At 43.8% G+C, this 27,245-nt stretch overlaps 1 pseudogene; it reads right to left on the reverse strand.

Annotated features, from left to right (window-relative positions):
• LOC146855242 (uncharacterized) overlaps positions 1–2,717 on the reverse strand; it is a 43,715-nt pseudogene extending 40,998 nt beyond the window's left edge.
• Between the last annotated feature and the right edge of the window lie 24,528 nt (positions 2,718–27,245).

The raw sequence follows: 27,245 nt of genomic DNA on the forward strand, positions 1-27,245 counted from the left end.
GAAAACAAAAGTTCAAAATAAAATGTTCATGGTACACTTCATGGAGGATTTGTCATGGAAGGTTTCAGCTGCGCTTCGGAGAGGTGGACCCACACATTATTTTCTTCTATCTTGAGGGCAATTGGTGTTGTGAATGCTACTCTGTAGTGCCCTTCAAACTTGGCTTGCTTCCACTTCCTCACAAAGTTTCGAATGTAGACTTCTTGTCCAGGTCGAGGTGCTTGGTATGGTAACTTGGCATTGGTGCATTTGGAGTTCCAGTGTTGGACCTGCTTAGATAGGAATCTGACGGTCTTGGTGAATTCAGAGAGATGCATATGAAATTAGTCCCCTAATGATTGAGCGCTAGCCTTGGAGCTCATTTTGCTCCTGGTTTTTAGGATAGGCATCCCCATCAATCTACAAGTCGCAATCTGGTGTGGTGTGAGGTGAGCGCTGTTTGGCATGTTTCTCAGCACAAACAAGGCCAGGGGCAGACAGATAGCCATTTCTTAGTAAGGCTGGCACAAATGTTGCTTATTATATTTTTCAACAAGTCGTTGAGTCTCTCAATTACGCTGTTGTTTTGGGGGTGGAACAGGAAGGCCAGTTTATGAGTTATTCTCATAAGGGTGCAGTTGAGAGTGAACATGGAGTTGACAAAGTGATTTCCATTCTCTGAACTGATGATGTCTGGTACCCCCCATTTAGGTATTACTTTCCTGACAAGGAACTTTGTGCTGCCTTGTCATCACTGTGCACACAAGGACCGGCTTCCATCTACCCAGAGTTGGGACAGACTACAACAATCAGGTATCTCTAGTTAGCACATCGATTGATCATGCCGATGAAGTCGATGTGTAAAGCCCTGAAAGCCCTAATTGGTCCTGGGATTGCTCTGGACACGACCTTGAGTGTGGGTTTGGGCAAGTATATTGGGCAAGTATATTTGGCAGACAGTGTATCCATTTGCATACATTGTCCCAGTTTTGGCAAGGCTGCTCTATTAGCTGGTAAGTGTAATTGGGGCAACCCTATGTGGACTAGGCTGTGGGGCATGATGGGTTTCCCTGTAGGTGCGTGTCTATAAATGCAGTGGTGTGCAGTCTGACTGCAGCCCCAGGCTACCCATCACTCCATTTCGTCAGGCAATGATGTTTCCTGCAACTCCCTCAAGAACAACCCTGCTCTTTCTGTATAGGGCTTGTCTTTCAGGGTTCTGTCTCTAGTACCTGTTGTAAAGGAAGCATGTGGGTCTCTTTGAGCATGCTATAAGCTGGCCTCTTCACAAACTGGTTGGCTAATGCATTCACCCGGTATATGAAATCCTTGCCCCCACGGTGGGTGGCACACTTTACACAACCACGTGTTTAGGCAGGATTAATGCATTGATTAGTAATTCTAGGAGATCCCTGTGTGCAACGGGCATGCCGTCTGATTCAGGAACCCTTGCCTTTTCCACCTTCTTATACTAGAGTGCACCGGGGTGGTGACATAGGCTGAATCTGAGTAGGTCATTAATGTTTTCCTGTGCTTTTGGTAAGGGCTTCGACTAATTCTGTCAGCTCTGCTGCCTATGCTGAGAGGTGAGGAGGAGAAGAAGTTGCGCAGTGACTTGCAAAGTTTCTCTGGGCGCGTGGCTATGGGACGTCACTACTGCTGCCCCTGTGTGCCTTACCCCAGTCTATTGGCCTACCATGGAGGAGCCGTCAATGAACAATGCTTTACTATCTAGGATGGGGTCCTCCTCCGCTTGCCTATTCCCCTCGGGGTGTATGTGGCACATTCATGGAGCTATGAAGGTGGCAGGGTCCACTAGATGGCACCGTATTATTTTTAAGGAGGGCCTGGAAAGCATTGGATTATAACCTGAAACCTGTGGTGTAGTTAGCGTGCTCTTGCTGTTTTGTATAACCACAAATACTGAGTGTTCTACATACAGTGTCAGCAGTGCCCCGATAACAACGGAGGTGCTTTTGTCGACGGTAAGGTTTGCTGCTGCCAGCACCTGGTCACACAGGAAATGGCCCTGCATGAGTGAGTTTAAGAGCCTGCTGTAGTAAACTAGGGGTTGGTGCCCCAGGGGATACGTCTGGCATCTCAGGCATCCATGGTAGCACCTCATGGCCAGCTTTTCCCTTTTTTATGGCCTTGAGTGAGGGGGCTATGAGTGAGCTGTAGTCAAAGACCCACAGCCAGACATAGTTGCATAGTCCTAAAAACTTTGACATACCCTTTTTCGTTTTTAGTGGTGGCATAGCCATGAAAGAAATTGGGTCTTCTGGTGTGATCCACTGACCTGCTGCTGAGATCAGTTGGCCCGATTAACTAACCTCTAGTTGTAGGCACTGAACCTTCCCCTTCTCTACCTTGTTCCATCTCTTGGCAAGTGCAGTGAGGAAGGTTATGATGTCCTGCCGACATAGGTCTTCAGAAGGACTGCATATCAGGATGTAATCAGCATACTGCATCAGGGTGCTCTTTGATCGAAAGTTAGTGAAGTCCTTCCTCAGTATTTGATAGAAGATACCGGGGAACTCACAGTACCATTGTAGCAGCTTCCAGTATAGCAGCTGAGTCCCTCTGAAAGTGAACTCGTTCAGATGCTGATTATCGGGGTGCTGCACAATGCTGAAGAACTTGTTCTTGAGGTAAATCATAGAATTATAGTGGACATTTGTGGGTATGTCTGTCACTATGATGGAGGGGTCTGGCATTACAGGGAATTCCAGGACCATGAAGTTATTAAGGGGGCGCCTGTCTTTCCCTCTCTTACTCTTTTTGACCAGAAAGGTCGGTGTATTGCAGGGGGGACTCCCAAATGAAGGATTTCCTGATCAATTAGAGCTTGTATTCTGGGTGCCTTGCCCTCATCTACTTTTTTGGAGAGTGAGTACTGGCGTATCCGGAATAGAATGACCCCTTCTTGCAAGGTTATCCTTATCAGTTCAGTGGTAATGATAAGCCCCACGTCATAGGATTCTTTTGCTCATAATTGTAGTCACATTGTTGACAAGTCTTGTTCCTGGCACGTTTCTAATACCTCCATGGGCAACGGAGCACCATTCCGCAGTTCCATCCTAACCTTAATTGAGTCGGCAAAGACAATTTCTGAGGCCCCTAGACACTCACTGAACTGGTCATCGGTTACCTCCCGTATACTGAGACTCGGTGTAACAAAGATAATACATGCCCACATTGCGATTGCTTGGTCTGTGGCCAACAGGTCCCCGTATTTGGGCCGCACTTCATCAGCCTCCAAGCAAAACAGCGCCTCCTCTTGGGGTTCCATATCATGGTGACCGTCCCGGTGAAACACGAATTTGCGGGAAGCTGTAGCTTCCAACATGTAGCTTCCAACCCAGCAGTTCCGGTGCGTTAGCAATGATTGTGAGGACATCGTTAGTGAAGGCCATCAGGTCAGTGGGTGTCGCCCATTTCGGCCTGCCCATATGATGTGGGCAGGTTAGAGACATGAGACTCGATGGGGTAACTCCATGGATTTAGCTGGTCATTGTCCCATCTTCTGAGAAATGAATAGTCATATTTAGTTTGCCCATTAAGTCTCTTCCTAGGAGATTGATTGGGAATGATGGGTGGTATAGCAGCTGTCCCTTTACGTGGCAGCCTCCCACATCTATCTCCATGGGTTTTGTGATGTGGACCCTCATAACCGTGCCCAAGACCCCCTGTGTGTCCATGGAATCTTTGGAAAGGGGGAATGATCCCTTCCTTTAGACATGACTTTGTTGTCTGTGTCAATTTGGAAGCTGTAAGGTGTGTTTTTTACCAACACTGTTACGGGGCACGTGAGAGTGGGTCCATGTGTGTCATCCATCGGGTGCAGGAGCGACTCATGTTGGCCCTGCGGCTTACCTAGTTCTGGGAGCAGAGGGGGAATTATGACTCAATTCCAGTTTTGGGAGTTCTATTTCCTTGAATCCTGCTACTACGTGCTTTGTCTTTCCCAAACCTCTACAGTGGCACCTTCATTGCTACAGCAGCATTCTGCCCCATTGAAGCCACAGCTGTTCTATCCAGGATGGCCTGCTACCAGCTCAGGAAATTTGCAGTGGCATTCTGGTTCCACCCCAACCTCTTCCTATTATCTTTCCTTTCCCTTCTTTCCTGTACATGCCTTTTCTCCCACCTTATGAGGCATTTTTGCATATAGGAAAATTCCAATCTGGATTTCTCCTTTCATATCCGATGCAAACCTTTGTCATAGCCATGTCCTCTAGCTCAAATGGTCCTCCCCTAGACCAGGACCGGTCAAATTGGTTATCCTCCTAAGCCCAGTCTGATAGCAAGTTGCAGAATGGGCTTGTGGACATTTCTCCTTCATCTCTCGCTACTATCTCCCTTGAGGTCAGCCTATAATTATTATTTTTTTTGTACTCATAAGCCTCTTTAGAGGAAAGAAAAAACAATGACGTTCTTCCACTTGCACATATTGATGGGCATGTGAATGCCTGTGCTCCTGTGCTTCCCAGCAGTACAGGTGGGTACGAGTAGAGAGGGAGGTCGAGATTTGTGATGGCCCTCCATCTACCCTCTTGTCCCTTTGTCCGTCTCCTCCCTCTCACTTTCCAACCGGCAGACAAGACAAAAAGGATCTAAACCCGAATACCTGATGAGGCTGATAAGGCGTGATCATAGGATTGCTGAAACCTGACTGTTGTCATTTAGAGCATCACACCATTCAAAGAAGGGAAGTCAAATATTAACATTTCTAGTACTCATCCTATCTAGGGTGGCTGTGTATTTAACTGAAGCTAACAAATTGTCCAAGCTAGGGGAGAGGGGGAACACCCATAGCTTACAGATCTCCCTGCGCGCTAACAGTGCAATGTAAAATATAATCCTTACCTGACCTTTGGAAGGTTTAAATTCAGGCTCCAACTGACCGAAGATAACAAGTAAAATGCTTACCTTACCATGCAGCTTAAGCATTTGAGACAGCGCCCTACATACTTCACTCCAGAAAGCTTGCAACCTTATACATTCAACAAACATGTGGACGTTGTCTGCTTTCATGTTACTGCACTTCTGGCAGGGGACTTCACCTCCTCTCCCAAACTTTGACAGTTTCAATGGTGACCAATACGCCCTATGGATGGAAAAGAGATAATTTCTCCTCAGGTGTGCAGGCTTGACCAATTTAAAAAGCATAGACATAGATACTTGCCAGTATTTTTCCAGTGAGGATTCCGGCAAGTATTTTCCCCATAGTTCCACAGGAAGTGTAAAATCTCCATCCTCGATTTCCACCAGTAGCCAGTAGATAGTCACTAACTCCTTCTTTTGACGTGGCTGTTGCTTCAGCTTAAACTCCAAATCGTTTTGTTCACCTATCTTTGTTAGTGGGTCATAGAACCAACTTCGCATTTGAGCGTATTTAAACCTGGATAGGAGAAAGTTTGTTAGTTCGCTACAGCTCTCCCAGGAAATAAGCTCACCATCACTTATTATCTGGTCCCATTGTGTAAGGCCCCCCTCTAACAGTGGTTTAGCGAGAATATCTTTTGTCCGCTCAGGGGAGCCGGGACTATCCCAGATAGAAGCTAAAAACTATGATAGGGAATTTTTCCTCACTTTATACCATGTCTCTGCAAGCCCACTCAAGATCTTAGGCCTGACCTTTTTAAAAAAAATTGGGGCAGCATATTTGAAGAGAATCCCCTCTTTACCTCCTGGCTCAAGATTCACAATTGTGGACCACAGGCCTCCTATCAAAGAGGGACTTGGGGAGTTAAAAAGACACTTCCCATTTTTTAAAAGAAACGCCCATGAGTAAAAAAGTAAATCCGGCAAGGCTAAGCCTCCTTTTTCAATCCTTCTCCTCAGCTTCTTCCAAGCTATTCTTGGTCCTTTACTCGCCCATATAAAAGAACCTAGGTAACCTTGCAACTTTTTGATCCAATCGATCTTAAAAGGCAGGGGAATAGCGTTAAAAAGGAAGGTAAGCTTTGGGAGAATTACCATTTTGACTAAATTACTTCTTCCATAGAGTGATAGCTGGAGATGGGCCCAAGATTTCAATAGTTCTAAGATATCCTTTCGGGCTTTACCGCAGTTGAGTTTCGCTATATTATGAATGTCATGGGTTATCATGACACCCAGGTACCTGATTTCGTCCTTACCAATAAACAAAGGGGCCCCCTAAAGGTATAATATAGGTAGAGATTCAGGGGAACAGACGAGTTCAACACGAAGAAAATATACTCTACCCTTTATATTAGAAAAAGTACAATGTATCAAGGATTTAAATACAGGCTAGAGACACTCTGATAGAAACGAACACAGAATATATATACACATATATAACTACTTTTTTTTATATTTTGTACAAATCTTATTTCGCTTGTTTTGTATATACATCATACTTTATATATTTAATAAATCCTATGCAAAAAAGGAAAGAGAGAACAGGTTCCCAATAAGAAAAAGAAGACTAATCACACATACATTCATTCACATCCAAAAAAAGACATTCATACAGAATCACACATGTGCACTGTTCATACTAGTGCAAACTGACAGCACTGAAAAGTCCCACCCAAGGAAAAAACTATCTCAACAAAGAATTGCTAAAAAAAAAACAGATGTATATATAAGTCTATATAGACAAACGATGGTATCAAGGGTTTCTGAGGGACACAATTTTTGTGTTAAATCCAACGAAGAGAAAGGGTGGGGCCCTGTGCAAAACGCCGACGCGCGTTTCGGAAAGACAACTCCTAATTACGGAGTACCACCTTCTTCAGGGCATAACAGAACCGCATAAATTGAATCGGGACCTGGAACATAAAAGAAAGAGATAAAATATATATATATGTGCATATATATATCTAGCAAAGGGAACACATTCATATGTAACTATTCATACAGAGTGTCACTAAGCCAAATCAGAAAAGGATAAACGTTATTTTTATTAAAATATTATTGTTATTCATACGCACCAAGGGCCACGGGAGATAATGTGGAGAGACAACAAGAAATAGCGGTGGAGAGAGAGATGGACAAACAAAGAAAATAAGACAATCACCACACGAGAAGAATGTCGCTCTCTGTCCTAGGCTAAGTCTCAGAAAGAAGATTACCTGTATCGATAGAAGGAGGACTGTTCAGCGTAATTACTTCCAGACCGGAGTTTCACCACGAAGAAAGAATATCATTCTAATCAAAAAGAGTTATTTAAGAAAACTAAATAAGTCTGCAACAGAAATAAGCAATAAATAAGCATTAAGCCAAACTACATATCCAAATGCTACTAATATATAACGAAAAAAAAAAAACAAAAAAAAAAACGCAGGTTACCTAAATACAATGAGGAACCAAAAATCTTCGAGGTTAATGGGCAGCAGGAGGCTCATGCGCCAGGATTCGATCTTTATTGAGAGAGAGAGAGACCCTCCAAGCGGGTTCAATTCTAATGCAGCGAGGGAAGAAAACAAAAAGGAGGAAATATAAACGGACTGTAGCCAGCTGTCTAAAGTGACATAACACCACAGTCTGCAATAACATGCAAGATTGCAACAAAAGTGTCGAGTAGCAAACAACAGATAAAAACAAATAAAAACAAAGGACCAAACGAGTACTCTGCTCACCTAGTGTCGAGGCAAGACACAGAAAGTAGCATAAGCATCAACTTGTGGGTATAGATTCAGAACGGATCAGCGGTAAGCTTTGAATATGCTGAAAACAAGCGGGAAACAGTGAAATCGCTATAGAATGAAAAAAAGGCGTGTTTAGGGAAAAAGAATAGCTTTCAGAGAAATCGGACCAAAATATAAATTACTTAAACGAAAATAGAGGCCGGACAGAACTGCAGAGCAAAGTACCTTGAGGAATCAGCGTAGCGTCCGGAACGATCAAACGATGTCTAAGCAGAAGCGTCCAAGAAAAACGTTCGCTTGCGAGAGAGAGCCCGCCCGAACCAGGCTATTTGAACCCTCCAATCAAAACACAAGTCAATTAGGGGCGTGTTCAAGATACAAATTAGCCAGAGGTCAAGCCGTAGTTAAAATAAAAGGACCAGGTCGCTATTAAAACCTGCACTCATACGAAAAAGGTTGTTTGGGGGCGAGTTCAAGACATGGACTGGCCAGAGATCAAACCAAAGAGAAAATAAAAATAGAACCAAAAATATATAAAGATATACGACAAGGTCACGAGTAGAACCATAATAAAAATGTGAAATATAAATAAAAGAAAAAAGACAAAAAGAAGACCATGATATGAAGAATAAAGAGGAGATAACAAGAAGAAAAAAGAAAAAGGAAAAGAAAAAATGATATTAAAAAATGAGAAAAGCAATTCAATAATAAACAGCAACTAAATGAAAGATTCTGAAAGAACGCATGTATAAAGACGAATCACAGAAGCAAACAAATAAAAATAATAACAAAAGACAGGAACAAGAGGCGCTACAAAAGATGTCTCAAAAAGACCAAACATATAGAACAAGTCATGGAGAGCAATAAAAAAACTAAACGGAAAAACTACATAAATGTATTCTCCCATTGGTGTTAAGGACAAAAATCCAAAAGACCTCGCGTTTTTTGCGTATGTTATCTGAATTGGACCCCTTCTGTGGGCGGATTTTCTCAAGAATAGTCCAACGCAGTTCATCATCTTTATGATTTTTTTCGATCCAATGGCCAACAAGGGGTGCTGTATGTTTGGACCGTCTGATATTAGATTTATGCTCCCCAATCCGAACCCTGACCTCTCTAGAGGTTTCACCGACATAGGAGAATAAACAGGGACATTGTATAGCGTAGACACAATTAGACGTCCTGCAATTGGTCATCTCTCTCAATTCAGCAGTAAAAATATTGATGCAGATGGAAGTGCCAACAATAGCATTTGCACATGCATGGCATGTGCCACATTTGTGATTACACATTTGTGATTACCTCTAACAGGAGAGGAGCCCTCAATGGATTTTTGCAAAAAGGTTTTCTGGTCTGAATCTTTTGCTCTCACCAAAAGATTCCTGAGATTTTTATTCCTGCGAAACGCAAAAACTGGTTTAGGCATAGGAGATGTTTGTTCACCTAAATTCAACAGATGCCACTCTGAATTGATGATTTGTCTGATCTTATTGTTGAATGGAGAATGCTTGGTGACACAAACAAGTTTGTCTGCTTGTTCCTGGGATTTAGGTTGGAACATAGAGTCACGGTTGTAGAAACGCGCCCTTTTAGAGGCATCTCTCACCATCCTGGGAGGATACCCTCTGTTGATAAATTTCAGCTTCATAATTTCCGCATTGCGGAGATAATCCTTAATAGAAGTACAATTTCTGCGAAGACGCAAAAACTGGCTGAAGGGGATCCCATCCTTCTGACTTCTAGGATGAAAGCTTTCAAAATGAAGCAGTGTGTTTCTAGCGGTGGGTTTCGTGTATAGAGACACCATAAGCTTACAGTCATGGTGTTCTATCCAAACGTCAAGAAACTCCAGTTTTACGGTACTGAAATGGGCAGTGAACCTGATGTTATTATCAGCCGCATTCAACCATTCAATATAATCGTTCAGAGATGGTTGGTCGCCAGTCCAGATGAAGAAAACATCATCAATATAGCGCGACCAATGTCGGACATTCTCGAAAAAAGGAGCAATTTCATTGAAGATGTTGTTTTTCTCATAGTCGCCCATGTATAGACAGGCAATGCTAGGTGCGCAGGCCGCTCCCATGCTTACTCCTTGCACTTGCTGATAGAGTTGCCCGTTGAATTCGAAAAAGTTTTCTTCTAAAACAATCTCGAGGCATTGTATCAAAAAAGTGCCATTGGATAAATATTGATCAGAAGCAATGATGTTGCTTACTACCCAACAGGCCTCCATCTGGGGAATATTAGAATAAAGCGATTCAACATCAAGCGTTACCAGAATTTCTCGCTTAGAGTCATAATCAAGGCCTTCAATTTTGGATATAAAATGCCCAGTTTTCGTCCTTGCCAGTTACCCCCTCGATGTTCCAGGACATGATTTCAGACTTGTCGCTGTTGACCTCGTAACCTGAGACCTTCCCAAAGTCTGTTGTTAGAGCCATCAAACGGGGCCAAATTATGAAAATATTTGTGGTTAAAATCACAATATCATCCGCATACAGCCCTAGTTTCTTTTCCCAACCAGAGAAACTGAAAGGTAACATTTCGAGGTCCTCTCTGATCCTTCTTGCCAAAGGCTCTATATAAAGGTTAAAAAGCAGAGGCGACAAAGGACACCCCTTCCTAGTTCCTCTTGATATTATAATAGGTTGAGTTAGAGAGCCATTAACTAGAATCCTGGCTTCTGGAGCTTGATAGAGACCAGCAAGAGCATTACAAAAATTTGTGCCTAGGTTCAAAGAGGTAGCTACCTCCTTCAAATAGACCCAGTTCACATGATCAAAGACCTTGGTAGCGTCCAGGGTCACCAGGGCAAGAGGAAGATTGTAAGTGGTCGCAAGATCTATTGTGCCAACCAATATAAAGGTCAGATCTTTCAAAAATCTTCCCCGAATGAAACCTTTTTGGTCTTCATTTATTAGCTCGGCCATCATCACATTTAATCTATCCGCCAAGATCTTAGTGTAATTCTTGTAGTCGCTATTGAGCAAGGAAATAGGGCGATATGAGTCACATTATTTGGGGCATTTTCCAGGCTTCAAAATTAGTGATATCGTGGCTTCCTTCCAGGAGGCTGGCAGGTCCAAATGCTTAATATACAGCTCGTTAAAGAGATTGACTAAAATGGGAGATATATTTTCCACTTCAAGGACGTCTATATCTTTATTTAGAAGATCAGCTTTTTCTGTTGTCAATGGGTTTCCCATGCCCTATCCTAAACATCTTTTAAGAATATCTTTAGATGCATTAAGATCTTCTTGATAGACTTTACTGAAATGGCTTTGAAATACTTGTTTAATTCCTCTGCTGTCACCTACTAGGCTGCCCGTTTGATCACATATAACTTTCTCAACTCTATTTCTTAATTGTTCTTTCTTTACCTTCCAGGCCAGTAATTTGCCATATCCTTCACTATATTCAAAATGAGCAATTTGACTAGCCTCCCATCTTTTTCTCACCCGCTCTTGCAATTTGATTGATAAACTTGCCTTTACCTGTGACAATTCTTGGAGCCACCCCTCCCTAGCCACCTCTCCTGCACTTGGATCGATTCGTTTTTCTTCCAAGGAGCGAATCTTATCCTCCTGTGCCGCCACTTCTTTGTGATATCTCCTCCTCTTCGCTGCCGCTAGTGGCCCAAGTCTGCCCCTAAGAAAATCTTTATAGGCATCCCATGTGATCCCAGGGGCTGCAGATCCCCAGTTGAGTTTGAAGAATTCTTCTGTCTCCGCTCTAAGGGCCTGGACCACTTCCTCTTCCAACAAAATTGTACGATCGAGGGTCCATCTGGATTGAGTGCCTACCTCACTAACCTTCAATGTAAGCATCACCGCTGAGTGGTCCAACAGGTGGACTCCCACATGTTCAACCTGCTGTATTTCATCCTTCAGCTTACAGTCCATCAAAAAATAATCAATCCTAGACTGGTGCCTATACTTCTTATTAAAGAAAGTAAAGCCTTTCTGTACCCCAGCTTTTTGTCTCCGTATACCCAGCAGGCCAAGTTGTTCCATCATTTGCTTTATTAAACTAGACATGTTAGGATTAGTCTGAGCTACATGATTCAATACAACATTAAAATCCCCAGCCAAAATGATTGGATCTGAGGAATTTAAAAGTTCGACCATCAGTTCTTGTAGCGGAGCCACTTCATCATGATTCGGCCCATAATAGCCCGCTAGCGTGAAGGGCAGAACTAAGATTTTTACTTTGGCTACTACCCATCTACCAGCTTTATCAGATGTATAGGAGTCCAGATTCACTTGTAGTCCTCGTTTGATTAAAATTACCACCCCTTTTGTCACTGCTGATTGTGCTGTGACTGCAACATGCGCTACCCATTTTGTAGCCTTAAAAAGCTCTACTGCCTCCTTCTCAGTTAAATGAGTTTCCTGAGCTATAATAATCTGGGCTGAGGAATCCTTCAGATACTGAAGAATGTTCACCCTCCTACCTCTAACCCGCAAACCATTTAAATTCCAAAACAGGATTTTTATGATCCTTTCCTTCTTGCTACCCATCACGGATTTCAGGCTCAGTGATTTTGAGAGTATCTTCTCCTTTAATGAGAAGGTTAGAAAGTTAAGCAGGATCTTTCTAGGGTTCGTCCTGTTCGTGTTTAGCCTGTACGGGTCGTGTGTAAACGCTGAATATCCTTACTTATTTCCTCTTCAGATTCCTCTAGCTGCAGCTATTTTTTTATCAGGCGAACTACGAAGGCTTTGATATCTTCTCCATCCCTACTTTCAGGGACTTTCAAGATTTTTATGTTATTTCTCCTCTGGATGTTTTCCAACCTTTCACCTTTGTCTAAGTACTCAGATTCTGATGACTTTAAATTTTTAATCTCCGCTGAGTTTGTATTGACCTTCTCCCTAAGCTCCTTTACTTCCCACTCCAATAAGACTGTTAAGGTCGTCCATCTTTCTCTCCAGGGTGTAACAGGCTTGTCTTATTTCCCTCTGATCCCCTTCAGATGTCTCAAATCTTGATCTCATCTCGACGGTCAGGGCTCTTAACAAACTACTCAGGAATAGATCCTCACTCCCTGAGGTACCCGGTCCCATACCTGGAACTACTGATATAACTCCCTGCTGTAACCCTCCCAACCTGGCTGGGGTGCTTATATTCTCCTCGGCAGAGGGCCCAGCCAATAGTTGATACCTATTGGGAGATAGATTATCACTCCAGTCTATGGCATCACATGAAACTGATTTTTCAGGGGATATTGCTCTCTGTATATTTTTCTTCTTTTTATTAGCCTCTTTTCCCCTTCCATCCTGCTCTCTGCTTGAAATACTGTTTGGGGCAGAACTTTAAAATATGCTTTGATGGAGGGAATAACCTTGACATCCTGGGCAGCCTTCCTCTTCTGTATTGTAAACTTTCTCCCCTTCACCTTACTTTTGGTCGCTTTGCCCTCCACCACCGCTTCACCCTCAGGACTTATTTCCACTTTTTGCTCCCCTCCCTTGTCACCTTTAACTCCCTTGCCTCTTTTTACTTTTCTAAGAGCGTATCGAGGGGGGGGGGGTGCGACTGATCCTTACCATTAGCTTGAGGTGAAGTCCGGGTAGGACTGGAGTCTAAATTTGATTCCTGTGAAGGAATCTTACGATTCCGGTCTTCCACCGAATTTCCTTTGTTGAAATCAGGCAGCTCCTCTAGACGCCTACCCAGAACACAGCTTCTCTCGGGCAGTCCGTCTAGCCCGCTGACTCCGCGACCTCCTTTCCCCCGGAAGGGGATCCTGGCTGCCGCACCTCTCCCTCTACGGAGCTCCAGGGCCGCCCTGCCCCACGGCCGCTCCGTCGCAACCTCCACTCTGATGCCGAGCGGCGGTGCACTCGAGCTGCTCTCACGGAGACCCGCCGGCCCTCGACACAGCCACAACCAGTTTCACGTGAGTATTCTTTACATTTTTAAATAAACGGAAAAAGGGGATCAGTCCTTGGGTCTGCTTAGGCCCACTTTATTTCAGCGTTCAACGCTCACATGATTATGATAGTAGCAAGATTATTCCGAGTGCTCCGAGGGTGCTTCCGCGATCGGCTAAGCGCTGGCCACCATGTTCTCCTCAATTTCCCCTCAAGCCTATAATTGTTTTGTACTCGGACCAGGCAGTGCCCACCCCAGGCATTAGACCCGCAGGACTGGAATCCCTTTCCTCACCCCTACTAGTTGTATCAATGTCCAGAACAGCTATGAATCTCCCTGTCACTCTGGTGTGTTCACCTGGCCCAGTGGGTGTGCATGCTCTTTGCGTCACTAGGGTTTAGAGGACTGAACGCGACAGACAGGGGGTCCAACTTTGGGGAGATCTAGCACTCTAGAGTGGTGCTGGGATTGCCCGTGCCTGTTGGCCTGTTAGATTCCCATGCCTGGACCTAACAGTTTGGTGTTTGGTAGGGGACCCTTTGGCTCCCTCAACTGATGGGTTGGTGTATCCTAATGCAGGAATAGCTGGCATTGAAGAGAACACCCCCATACCTGCAAATGGTGGTGAGGTGTGGATGCATTGCTTATTATCTGTGGGATAGGATCATCGGTCTGGGCCTCCTCGAAGATGGCCCAGAGCTCGAAAAGTGCCTGTCTCCTGTCCTTTTTCTGTCCTGCGGATTTAGGCCATATGTGTGTCCTCACTTGTTTGATTATGTTGAACGGGGAGGCCAAACTTCTGGGAGCTCTAGCACCAGACTGGGATGGTGCTTGCATTCCCTGGGCCTGTTGGTCTCTTGGCCTGTTAGTTTCCCATGCCTGGACCTCACAGTTTGTTGTTTGGTAGAGGACACTTCAACTCCCTAAGCTGGTGGGTTGGTGTATTCTAATGCAGAAATAGTCTGCCTTGGGGAGAGCACCTCCATACCTGCATATGGCTGGGCAGGTGCGGATGCTTTGCTTATGATCTGTGGGATAGGATTGTCAGTCTGGGCCTCCTCAAAGAGGCCCACAGCTCTACTTGTGCCTCCCTCCTGTCCTATTTCTGTCCTGCACATTTGGTACATATGTGTGCCCTCATGAGTTCGATTATGTTGGTGTCGAAGGTTCCCTCCTTTGGTCAGGGGAACAAGTGTACCTTACTTTGTATGTGACATTCATGGTGATACATTTTGAGTGTTTTAACCTGTGCGGGGAACCTGGTTTGCATGTGGTTTAGTGGTGACTCCATGACAAGCTGGGTACTTTCTTTAAGGGACCTTAGTTTTTCAGGTTTTAGGTAATTTTTAAGTTCTACTCTGGTCATGGGGAAATATTATAAAAGGGGATTGCATGTTACAACTACTTGCTATGGGTTCAACAGTATTTACAGATGCATCAATACAAACCTTTCACATGCAGCAATGGTCACAACCTAGAAGAAAGTGCAGTGAAAGGCTTAGTGTACCATCTGGTTCACACCCAGCAGTCCAAGAAAACAACACCTCTCACTTCTTTCAAATACCACCAGTGTTAAGAAACAGGAGGCACTAAGAAAATCCTTTAGACTAAACAAATAAGAATGAGGTGCTGGCCTTATATCACACCCATGGCCCATGCATACCATCTGCATCCTGCCCAGCAGTTTAAGGGGAGAGGCCTCAACCCTGTATCATACCCAAGGGACAAGTGTACCATCTGTATCATGCCCAGTGGTCTAAGCAATACTCAATTTCACCCTAACAAGCCTGCTGACTCTTGAAAAAAGGAGACCTCAGCGGAAATGCCCCCAAGGCCACTTTGTGACAACTCAAATTGGCCACATGAAATAGGTAACGTGCCAGATTCTTGGCAGTGGCAGGGAGCTCAGGTAAAATGTTTATGCTTCTTCCTAGTTGGCCAGACACCAAATGCTCTGGACTAAGAACCAGATGTGGTCTCCTGACCTCTGATGGTGGCTGCAGGATGGACATCTGCTCCACAGACTAAGCAGAATTTCCAGTCAATTGCAGTGTCTGCTCACCTTCATTTCTGCGCAGATGTGAATTCATTTGGGCAGGGCCCCTTTTCTTCGGCTGCAGTTGTGTCCGAGGTACCAATCTCTCCTGGCTGGCTCGCCAAAATGTTGCTTAAATATGAATTTACCTTTGAAAAACAAAAGACAAGAGGCATTTGGCAAAACAGGAACAGTTAGTTTAATTAAACACTTCAGCCGGGAGCACACTTGCAGAAACAGGACTCAGGACGGTCACAAAGTCCAATCAATCTGAGCGAGTTTTTATGCAGTTTTTGGGTATCATAAAAATACTTCTCGTGAACCTTGTTTGATAAAAGAATGCAGGCCTTATCTGTGAAGTTGTAAAAAAGGCCCCTGATAACAAATGAAGGTGGGCCTTGACCTTGTGTAGGCTCAATGTGGGCCTGTGCGTAACGTTTCTAGATATCTGGCATGAGGGGAGTGTAATCACTGCATGTACTGTGTGTGTCCTGATTGGCTATGTGTTCCTAACTTCTTGCGACATCTGACTTTATGATGTTTTGGGAATGCGCACACCCTTTCGGCAATGTGTACTTATTGGGGCTAGTCTCCCTGGACCATTGTGGTGTTGCTGGGCTTATCTAGGGGATTGACCTGAGTTTATAAACATTGCCGTTGTTGTTATCAATATTAATAAATCCACTGAAATTGTCATGAATTTTTAGTTCTCCCAGAAGTGTGGTTTAATGCCTGAGTATGTAGGGTGTTGCTGTCCTGACATTTTCACTGTTTTAAGCTGTTTGCTATTACAACATAAAAGAGTACTGAAGGCCTGAAAAACAAACATTTGATACCATTTTAAAAGGTTTCATATTGCTGAAATGTTTTAGCATTGAAAGGCTTATATTCTGCCAGGTGCTTGTATGGTGTCATACTTGACATCCCCCGCAGGCTCTACATTTTATTAATGTATTCCAGATGTTTGTGTGAGGCAGATATGTGGGTACAGTAATTCAGAGGTTATGGCCAACTGTTATATAAACCATTAAAGGTGCCTCCATCATAGGGGTTCTAGGTCGCATTTAGGGGTCTATCCACATAGGCTTTACCACCTGCCAGTCTGTGTATATTTGTAATTTTGTGCATAGTAGTTAGTTTTGTGTGTAATGAGTGCTTTTAATTTTTTAGGGACATAGACTTAAGTGTTATTTCCTAGCATTGCTTAATTCTAAGTCACTAGCTCACAGCATCTCCATAAGTAAGCCTTTTACTGTTTTGCCTCAAAAGTTATATTTGGTTTCTAGTTTGAAGACACATTGAGACCCATTACCTTCTCATTCCTTTTGATCCCTCCCACCCAGCTCTCTCATTCTGTCTCTCCGATAACCACAAGATAAAGTTTGAACTAACACTAATAATATTGATGAGGAAGAATAATTACTGTAGACAAGTTCTCCGGAGCAGTGGGTTTCAAATTAGGCCACTGTAGCATAGTCTACGAATTATAATATTTAATTACGGAAAACTAGGTAGAGTCTAGCAGGCTAACCGAACATATGACAACGTAAACAGTATAAAAGTTTGACAGTATGGAATTTGGAGATGTTTATCAAAAACACCAGGATAGGATTTGCTATTGGATTTGTTTAAAAAAAAGACTGGAAATACAAAAGATTTGTGGATATGTTAGTCTGGAGTTACGTCACACATCTTTTCCTTCTCAGATCTTTGTCTTTCTAAGGCCGTTGACCTCTTCTTTTATACTCTTCCTTCAGTGAAAGCGGACCCTCTGGAAACAAAAAGAGGTATTTTACCTGTCTGGAATACCAGGATATACCCTGCCCCTATTCACCAGCGAAGTTTTGCCTTTTATCGTGTGTGACATACAAATCGGTTTCCAATGTTCCTCATGAACATAGTTGCGATCTCTGGGTCCCCACCTCCTCCCAACTATGTATCACATAAATTGGCCCATCACCATGGTCCCCTTATCCCCACTTAATAAACATACAATAGATAATTTGCCTTGGGCTATGGCTCATCTCCTGAACCATAGTGTTGTTGACCTCGGCATCCTCTCCCTTGGGACTGCCGGGTCAGAATAGTCACGCAGTCGGGAAGGCTTCCTTGCTCTCCTCACTATTTCTCAACAAGACCTCCTCTTGAGGTCAACAGTCTGGTCCTCTTTCTTTCTTGCCACTTGATCTCCTTTGTATTGTGCCAGACTTCAGATCCCCTGCTGGGCTCTCTCTTGCACATCTTGGTGTCAGGCTCTCCTTCTGTCTCGATGTTCTCTTTCAAATCACCGTTACCCTCACATATAGCGGCGACAGTGGCGCAAGCCCAGGAGTTCACACAGATGAGCGCAACTGGCTGACTGGAGCTGCACCCTTCTCATCATACCAGGAAATAGTGGCGGCTATCTTGGGTTTCTCAGCATACCGCTAGATGGCCCAGTCCTATGAGAAATATCAGTGCATAAAGAGATATAAACGTACAGTAGCAAGTCTGTGTTTACTTCCTCACCAGTAGCATCACTCCTACCTGTATGAACACCACCCAAAATATTTGGCACTTTCACTTACTTCTTGAAAGACATATGCGAACAATTGTTAGAAATGGGATCTGACAGTTGGTAGTGGTTTGCACCCTGTTCAAGTCGGGACCCTCCCTCTAGTCAGGTTAAGGGAGTCAAACAGCTAAAATAACCCCCGATCACCCCTCTGGTAGGTTGACACAAGCAGTCAGGCAATGTAAAGCATTTGTACACATACACACAGTAGCACAGTGAAAACAGTACTAAAGGAGTGCATAGCAGTTTAGAAAAATAGCCAATATTTATCTGAATAAAACAAGACCAAAATGACTCAAATCCAACATACACAAAGGTAAGTTCAGTTCATAAAAATCTATGGCTGCATTTCTTTTAGCACAAAGTACCTTTGATGACTCAGAATTCAAAGATGAAAGCAGGCGCATGGGAGGTAAGGTGCCGAAAAAGCTAAGCGATGTGCCTTACACCCAGGGGAGGTGATGTGTTGCTTCCATACAACCAGGGGAGGTGATGCATCAGTTTCATACTGCTACCCAGGGAAGGTGATGTGCCTGTTCCTTACTGCCGGAAGGGGGGTGATGCATCGGTTCCTTACTGGAAGGGGAGGGATGCTTTGATCTCCGAACATGAGGCCTCAGTTACTTAATGGGGGGCAACGTCAATGAAGAGACAGCAACAAGGGGCGATGCATCAAAAACCCAGATGCTCTGTGTCTATGCAACGGCAGCAATGCAGGCGCTGCTTCGGTTTCACAGCCACAAGCAGGTAATGTGTCGATTACTCAGCTGCACTGCGAAGCTGCATTGAGAAAATGGCGTTGAGAGTCGATGGGTGGATTTTCTTCTGAGATCACCAGATTCTACTTCCAAGGCCCCAGTAAATTAACTTGGCATCACTTGGAAAATTAGGGCACTCAGCAGAAGAGCCCAGGCACTGGTAGGTGAAGTCTTTAATGGCCCTGAAACTTCTTAACAGGAGGCAAGCATGCACAAGCCCTTGGAGAACCTTGGAATCAGAATTCAGAAAACAAAGTAAAGTCCTTTCACTCCCAGGATAGAAGCAGCAAGCAGCAGGCCATCTCAACAAAGCAAGAGGCAAAATGTCAGTCCCTCCTTCAGCATCCAGCTCTTCTTCCTGGTACAAGGTCCTTAGTCCAGAGGTTTACTGATGTTGGGGTGTCAGAGGTCTAATACTTATACCCCTTTCTGCCTTTGAAGTAGGTAAACGTAAAGGAAAGTTTTTGTAGTGCGCAAGATCCTGCCTTTCCCTGACCTGGCATCAGACACACTACAGGTGGGTGGAGACAGCTTTGCGTGTGGACAGACACAGCCCTATTCAGATGACAGCTCCTTCCACCACTCCAGCCCATCAGCCTGATAATGCCACATCAGGATATGCAAGGCACACCTCAGCACCCTTTGTGTGACTGTCTTATAGTGAATACTCAAGATCTCAACTCTCAGCCAACCCAGATTTGGAATCTCCAGTCAGGCGGAGGAACAGAATGGTTAAGCAAGAACATGTCCACTTTCTAAAAGTGTCATTTTCAAACACGCAATTCAAAAACCAACTTCACCAAAAGATGTATTTTTAATTTATGAGTTCAGAGACCTCAAACTCCAAATCTATATCTGCTCCCAATGGGAAATTGCACTTAAAAGATATTTCAAGGCAATCCCATGCTATCCTATGGGACAGATAGGCCTTGCAATAGTGAAAAACGAAAATAGCAGTATTCCCCTATTAGGACAGGTAAAACAAACCAGTACATGTCTTACCTTTTAAATACACTGCACCCAGCCCATGGGGCTACCTTGGGCCTACCTTAGGGGTGTCTTACATGTAGTAAAAGGGAAGGTTTGAGCCTGGCATGTGGGTAGACACACAGGCACTGCAGTGGCAGGTCTGAGACATGTTTGCAGGGCTATACATGTGAATGGCACAATCAGTGCTGCAGGCCTACTCGTAGCATTTGATTTACAGGCCCTGGGCACACTTGGTGAAATTTACTAGTGATTTACGGGGAACAACCTTTACAACGCAACTTTTACAACGCACTACCATTACAATGAAACTGTTACAACGCGAGTGCATTGACAACGCAAGACATTACAACGCAAGTCTTTACATCGACTTGCACTAGATTTATTTATTTTATTTATTTATTTATTTATTTTTGGCATTTATAGAGCGCGAACAAATACCCGTGGGCGTCTCGGTGCTAACATTAAAAATAGTGTAGTTTACTATCCCAACACCTTCCCTACTGTTACGTGGACTGGAGTTGGAATAGTAAATTACACTTTTTTAATGTTAGCACGCCATCTAGTGCAAGTCGATGTAAAGACTTGCGTTGTAATGTCCTGCGTTGTCAATGCACTCGCGTTGTAAAACTTTCGTTGTAACAGCATGCGTTGTAACAGCATGCGTTGTAACGTCATACATTCGTGATTTACTAGTAAATCAAATATGCCAATCATGGATAAACCAGTTACCAATACAATTAACACAGGCAGCACTTGCACTTTAACACTAGTCAGCAGTGGTAAAATGCCCAGAGTCCTAAAACCAGCAAAAAATAAATGCAGCACACAGTCAAAAAACAGTAGGCCAGAAGCAATAAGATTGGGAAAATCAAGCCAACAATGCCAGGTCTTACAACAATGATTGTCAAGCAGTCATGCTTACAGAGAACCATTGTGTATCTTATCCACATACATGTAGTATCAGTTCAAAGTGTCTAAAATACTCGTGGACCCTACTGTTTTTCTGTTTTCGTATTCTAAAAACAGCGTTGATATTGACCAATTTAATCATGTTGTAGAGCATTATTAAGTATTAATATGTGTTAATAGCAATCAGAATGATTGAGAATTTGGAATTCAACCAAACACTTTGATATTTGGAAGCAAAAATCTCGGTCAGATTCTAGCTGTGCAGCATTGAAGATATTAGCATTTTACATTTTGGCATGCAAGGAAAATCTTGCAGTAGTTTTATTTACAAGCAATCAACACAAAAGGGGATCAGTGATAGAGTATCAGAAACAGAAATATTGTGCAGACATACTATCATGTCAAAAATATCGAGGAGCAAAATATTGAGAAGGTAAGTGCAAATAGTTAAGTATAGATTTACTATTTTTAACTTCACATCTCCTCACCTTGAAAATATATACATCCTCAATGTACATATATGTGAAGTTATATAAAGTAAAACTTTGCTTACCTATAGAAACATACTATTTTTGTCCTCGATATTTCTGTTTCAGATGTTCTATCTAATTAATCAATCGATCAATCAATCAGGGTTTTAAAAAGTGCACTACTCACCCGTGAGGGTCTCAAGGTGCTGGGAGAGGATGCAGCTACGGATCAGTCGCAGAGCCAGGTCTTGAGGCTCTTCCTGAAGGCGTGCAGAGTAGGGGAGCATCTGATGTTGACTGGGAGCTTGTTTCAGGTATTCGCTGCGAGGTACGTGAAGGCTCTTCCGCCTGCTCTGGTTCTGCAGATGCGTGGGGTCTCTGCCACGGTGAGGTCGGCGGAACAGAGGTTCCTTTTGGGTACGAGGAAGAATACTCTCTCATTGAGGTATTTGGGTCTGATGTTGTGGAGGGATTTGTAGGTGTGGGTGAGTAGCTTGAAAGTTACACTCTTCCTGACAGGGAGCCAGTGGAGGTCTCATAGGTGCTGGGTCATGTGCTCATGTTGTGGGGTTTCGAGGACGAGTCTGGCTGTGGTGTTCTGGATGGTTTGGAGCTTGTGTTGCAGGGTTCTGTTGATTCCAGCATAGAGAGTGAAGCCGTAGTCCAGTCTGCTGGTTATGAGTGCATGGGTGACGGTCTTTCTGCATTTGGGGGGATCCACTTGAAGATCTTGCGGAGGATGTGGAGGGAGTTTAAGCAGGTGGAGGCGAAGGCTAAGATCTGGTGGTTCATGGTGAGGGAGGAGTCTAGGATGATGCCAAGGTTTTGGGTGTGGTCTGTTGGAGTGGATGGGTTTCCAAGGGCGGAAAGCCACCAGGTGTTGTCCCAGGCAGTGGATGAGGGTCCGAGGACGAGGACCTCTGTCTTCTCTGAGTTGAGCTTCAGGCAGCTGTTGTTCATCCAGGCTGTGACATCCTTCATTCCTTCCTCGAAACAGAGTCTGGTGTCTTTTCGTGAGGGAGAGGATGAGCTGAGTGTCGTGGGCGTAGGATACTATGCTGAGCCCATGCTGTCTGACGATGGCAGTGAGGGAGACCATGTAGATGTTGAACAGCGTGGGGCTGAGCGAAGATCCTTGGGGTGCTCCACAGTTGATCTATGTGGGTTCGGAGAGAGGTAAGGTGGGAGTCTGATCCTTTGAGTTCTGCTGGAGAGAAAGGAGCGGATCCAGTCAAGGGTGGTTCCTCATATACCAGCGTTGTGGAGTTGGGCTGCGAGAGTGCGGTGTGAGACGGTGTTGAAGGCTGCAGAGAGGTCTAATAGGATGAGGGCCGCAGTGTGACCCTGGTTGAGTAGCATGCGGATGTCATCGGTGGCGGCGAGGAGGGCTGTCTCAGTGCTGTGGTTGATGCAAAATCCAGACTGGGAGGATTCGAGGGTGAAGTTCTCTTCAATGAAGGTGGCCAGATGGGCGTTGACAAATCTTTCTGTGACTTTGGCTGCGAAGGGAAGGAGAGAGATGTTCCGGTAGTTTTTCAGGTCCGTCGGGTCGGCCGAGGGTTTCTTGAGGAGGGGCTTGACCTCTGCCCACTTCCAGTCATCGGGGAAGATGCCGGATTTGAGGGAGGGGTTAAAGGTCCAGCCTAGTTTGGGTGCTATGGTGGCGGCTCTGTGGTAGATGTGCGGTGGACAGGGGTCTGTGTGGGCTCCTGAGTGGGTGTTCTTCATGTTCATGGCGGTGTTTTTGGTGGTAGCAGGTTTCCAGGTGGTGATGGTGGGCTGGTTGTTGGTGGTGAAGAGGAGGGTGGTGTCTGGAGTCTGTTTGCTGAAGTTGTCATAGAGGGCCTTGATTTTAAGGTGGAAGTAGGAGCTGAGCTTGTTGCAGAGGTCCTGGGATGGTGTGACGTCCCTGGCTTCGCTGGGGTGTTTTGTGAACTGCTTTATGACATTGAAGAGTTCTTTTGCATAACTAGCGTTGGTGTGGATTTTATTCTTAATAAAGTTCCGCTTGGTGGCTCTTATGCGCTGGTGGTATTCAGTCATGGCGTTCCTGTAGGTGTTCTGGTCTTCAGTAGTTTTCCTGTTTCTCCAGAGTTTCTCGAGGCGTCTGCAGGAGCGCCTGGCTTGTTGGAGGTTGATGGTGAACCAGGCGGCCTTCAGGGGGTGTTGTTTGATGGGGTGGCAGAGGGGTGCGTGCTTGTAGGTGTTTAGGTGTCTAAACACCTACAAAAGGTAATGCAGTTTGCACAGGCTGTAAAATCAAGCCTCAAGCTAAGAAGCTGTTTCACAAACTTTGTTGGTTATAGTTAGGTGCATATAAAACATACACATGTACAGATTTAAATAATAGTGCTGAATGCACAGTGCAATGTTAACAGCAGTGCTTGAGTTGATAACGGTCAAAAGTGCAACACAAGGGTACTTAAGACTCAATATAAGTTCAGTTGAAATTAGTCCACTCCAGTAGGTCATAGAGACTTATCAAGGTATGTAGAACTAATCAGTCCTGCTGTTAGCGTTATGAACCAAATTGGGAAACACTCTGTGAATCTCTTCAGGACAGGGTTTGTAAGACTATTACCTGAAATTTGCAGAAATAGTATTTTAAAAGTATGGGTCCAACACAGAAGTGAAAAATGTGCTAAAGTCTGAGAGTCGGATTTAAGTGATTGTACAAAAATATCTTTTAAAAAACTTTTAAAGGTTCTGAGTGTACTGGTAAGAAAGAAAAGATACTTTTATAGTAGAAATATACCCTTGCCCAAGATGTCCAAAAATCATCAAGGAAGTCTGTACCAAATTTAGTTGGTGTAATTAATCCAACCTATAAATCAAAGGGCAATATATTATTTTTAGTACAGTGACTGGCCATAAATCCTGATTCTAGTCATAATGTACGGATGATTCATACAGCCTAACATTAAGGGGAGGCAATGGATGACCACTGTGAATACTGACACTAGTCATAATGCACAGATGGTTCACATAGCTTACCATTGGTGGGAGACGATTAATGCTCATTGTTTTTAACATATGTGGCAAAGATATCAGGACTTACCACCAATATTTGAGGCCCAACATTTTGACACAGGTTTCTTACTTTATTAATACATTCAATATGCTTAGCATTTTCACCAATATACCAAGGCCTGGCACCAATATTCCCAGACATATAGGCATTTATGCACAAATGCACAGCTACACACATCAACCCCAGGTACACACATTGACTTGTGCCAAGCAAGAAATGTGTAGTTTCCAAGATATATATTTAAATGTATTAGCTGCTGGCCAGCTGCACGGCACTTGCTGCTGCGTTAATTGAGTCACACTTACCTCTCTTGCTACCACTGTTAATGAAGACAACTTAAGCCAGGCCTGGTGCTCATCTGCATTTGTTTGCTTTTTAGCTTCCTTCAGGGATGTGGCTGGTGGCCTGGTCCCAGAGAGTCATTGCAGTCAGACTCTAACATGCCTGGTCCCAGTCTATCTTATCCATGAGTAGAAGGAGGCAGAGAGGAGTTTCGTTTACGTGCTGTCAAAGGTGCAGACAGGAGACATATGCCAGGCCTTGGGCACAGGGCTCTGGTGAGGTCTTAGTCCTCAGAACTGAGAGGAAAGGGGTCAGGTGCAGGTGGGGCAGGGTAGCTGGTGTCTGCAAACTGTGCAGTAGGGTCAGTTCAAGATTTTGCACCAATATATGTGAGGTGCAAGCAGTGTAAAATGTGGTGAGCCTGCCTGTCTTCAAAGCAGGGCAAGAGAGTATGCTGGGCAGCCATACAGAGGCCAGTGAGAGATGCAGCTCTCCAGCTTGGGGGAAGTGGCAGCTTAGCAAGGCCTGGGCCTGGAAAATCAATTGATTTAGTCTTGCTCATCAAATATAGTTACAACGCAGCAGTCAGTAATATGTACACAGGACTGCAGTAACAGGAAAACATTTGCTAGATAGCGAGCAATTTTTTTATTCAAAGTACTGATGCACTAAATTGAGCTCCATAGCTAACCATTAGGACCTACCAGCTCAAATTAAGCACTTCAGAAAAGGGAGATTGCCATTGAACGGATCTGCAAGGTTTGAAATTTGCAAAGTTCAGGGCACGCGTCAGGCCTCGAGAGACAAAGAGAGATGGAGTATGATTCTGATGCCCTTTACTCTTTCGAATTTGAAACACACACAGCCTTTCATCTGTGATCGAGTTAGACAGCTCAAAAAAAGCTTACGAAATCGAAATTAGGGGAAACTCATATTTGATTTTAAATGCATTCACATCTGAGGTATTTTCTTTGAAATAGGTTGCATCATTTGGGAAATCGTTAATATAAAATACAAAACTGAGGGGCATATCATCAAAAACCGGCGATAATTATCGCTAAGCGCACTTAGCGGTAGGATAATTATCGCCGGCTATCGCTTGTTTTTATCGTGGAGATAGCGCGCTATGAGCGGCGCTTATCTCCTGAGCGACAAAAATACCCGAGTTAGCTGCCAAATGTGCAATTATCGCTGGGTTTGCAGTGATAATTGCACAACGTTTGGCGCTACGTTGTTGATAGGGCACTGCATACTTAACCATGATATCCACCTTCCATTGGATATCATGGCTAAGTCAAACTAAAAGCAGGCGTAAGGAAAGTAGCGATAATCGTGGTTAGCGCTACTTTTCTTATCGCTATGCTTGTTAGCATGCCGATTGATAATTGGAGAATTGTCGGTTAGCGACATTTCTCCAGTTATTTTCGGAAGGAACGCCATCTTTGCATCTCATTAGAGATGCAAAGGGAGGCGTAAGGAAAAAGGGTGCTAACATGCGATTTTGCATGTCAGCACCCTCTTGTTGATAGGGCGATAGTTTTATCTCCACTTTTTTGGTTTTTAAAGCCAAAAAAGCAGAGATAAAGCCCTAATAACTTAACGATTGTGAAAAAATTTGTGACTATTTACAGGAGAATTAAGGGGCATATTATCAAGCCAGGCGATAAAATTATCTCCGCTTTAGCAGCAGAAAACTGCCGCTAAAACGGCGATAATGTGCTTGATAATATGCTCTATGGAATTCCAATTGAAGCCCATGTTAGATGTCTTTCACATCTAACATGGGCTTCAATTGGAATTCCATAGAGCATATTATCAAGCACATTATCGCCGTTTTAGCGGCAGTTTTCTGCCGCCAAAGCGGGGTTTAATAATATGCCCCTAACTTCCGTTTGTCAGAGGGTGATGATAGAAGTGCAGGTTTTACTCGACAAATGTACTAATAAAAAAATCCTAACGCTATATAGTTTTAATATTGAACAAATCATATACGCGCATTATTTTAAAACTAGTTGCTGCCAAGGTATGTGTTTTCTCCTCTTTCCTGCGTGTTTTTTAAAGCACTGGAGTTGCGTCCTTTCGCTCCCTTGAATGCTTTGAAGCTGAGTGCAAAATAAACATGTCCATAGGTGAGGTCTCGTGCTTAACTTTTCACTAACACCCTAGGCGTTTTCTAATCTCTATTTCATATGGCCACAACTCAGTGTCAAGATCTGAGACGGTTTTCCTTTGGCCCTGACCCAGGAGAGCCCCTTTATTGCTGCGGCACCAAAGTGCTTTCTTCTGTAATTGACTAAACATGTGATAAGGAGGATTGACAGGAGATCAGATCTCTGTTAACCACAGAAAACTACTGACATTTTTTTTAATTAATCCCACATCAAAGTCGGTCACGAGAAATCTTTTTTTTATTTTTAGCTTTTGTTCAAAAATACTGTGATCCTCAAAGGTGTAATTGTCTTGTTTTGTGGCATTGTGCCACTACATGTTATTAACATTCCTTTCTCAATGCAACATAAAACTCATGCTCTCAGTTCAAAGTGTTTAACATACTCATGGGGCCTGCTATTTTTCTGTTTTTGTATTCTAAAAACAACGTCGATACTGACCAATTTGATCATTCTTAAGTTCACAAAAGTGTTAATAGGAATCAGAATGATTGCGAATTTGGAATACAAGCAAACACATTGGTATTTGGAAGCACTGACCTCGGTAAGATTCTAGCTGTGCAACATTGA

The sequence above is a fragment of the Triturus cristatus genome, chromosome 4_1, assembly GCF_964204655.1.
Source record: "Triturus cristatus chromosome 4_1, aTriCri1.1, whole genome shotgun sequence".
Taxonomy (NCBI): Eukaryota; Metazoa; Chordata; class Amphibia; order Caudata; family Salamandridae; genus Triturus; species Triturus cristatus.